Here is a 1,325-nt window from a genome sequence, read left to right as displayed (position 1 = left end):
CTGAGAAGGGTCTCCACACCACATTCCAGCCCACCACCGCCTCCTCGCAGGGAGGAAGGTGCGGAGGGAAAAAGCGCGGGTGGCTTGAGGAAGGCTGAACCTTTAATTGGGCGATAAATCAGGGAGAGGAGCACGGGACAGTGCGCGCAGGTGTCAAAACAGAGGAAAAGTCCGTCGGCCAGCACGGCAGGGCAGGGCATCCTCGCCCCCTCCCCCGCTAATGTCACCCTGGTAAGTCTCCTGCCCGCAGATGGGACAGGGAGGGGAGGGGGGGACAAGGCGGGGCCGGCGGATCGTGAGTCCCCCTGGGCCACGGGGGGGAACCGGGCGGCGCGTGAGGTCCCCTCCCCGCCACGGCCCAGGTCAGTGTGTCCACCGGTGGGCTTCCCCCTTCTCTGTCCTCCGCCAGGCCGGCACAAAAGCCCACAGGAGAAGCATGGTGGAGGGAAAGGCCCCCACCTCTCATTTCGGCACCCTGCGGCAACTGAGCCCCCGTTCCTCTCCCCACCTGCTGTCCTTGCTCCTTCTCCCCCTACCTGCCTTTCCCCGCACTTGCTCGCTGTCTGGCAGATTGGGATTGCAGACCAAATTGTGAGCGATTTCAAATTCAATACTTCGCTCGCCCACAGGAGAAGCATGGTGGAGGGAAAGGCCCCCACCTCTCATTTCGGCACCCTGCGGCAACTGAGCCCCCGTTCCTCTCCCCACCTGCTGTCCTTGCTCCTTCTCCCCCTACCTGCCTTTCCCCGCACTTGCTCGCTGTCTGGCAGATTGGGATTGCAGACCAAATTGTGAGCGATTTCAAATTCAATACTTCGCTCAGGAAAAGGGGGGGGGGGGGGGGAGGCGAAGAAAAAACCCCACCCTTTGGCAATTCCCTTGGGGAGGCTGGAAATTAACACCCAGCCTGTCGAAGTTCCTAATCAAACTGCTGGCGAAAGGGGATTCGCAGACAAAAGGAAACGATGGAAGTCTCGTTAGATCATTTTTCTGGACATTGTTTATGGTCTGGAAGGGATCAATCGTTTCAAAATGTTACCAGTAAAAATGATCCTGTGTGGAATGCAGCTAATCCTTTTAGGTTCCTGTCAACTGTTTCCACTCAAGGAATCCGATTTTTCAAATCAAAGGTGCAGAACTCAATTGCCGAGGGATTTATAGCGCCGGCACCGGGCTCCCCGCCCCCCTCCCAGCGCCCCACCGTGTCTCTAAATGCCCCGCGTGGGTGCCGAAGGCAGGGCCGGCCCTGGGCCACGGGTTGTCCGTGTCGGGACGGGTTATCAACCCAGGGCGCTCCCTCGACGGCAGCTGTAGTCTGCTCTGCC

Source organism: Aptenodytes forsteri, unplaced genomic scaffold (genome assembly GCF_000699145.1).
Source record: "Aptenodytes forsteri isolate BGI_AS27 unplaced genomic scaffold, ASM69914v1 Scaffold99, whole genome shotgun sequence".
Taxonomy (NCBI): domain Eukaryota; kingdom Metazoa; phylum Chordata; class Aves; order Sphenisciformes; family Spheniscidae; genus Aptenodytes; species Aptenodytes forsteri.
Note: the sequence above shows the minus strand (reverse complement) of the source record.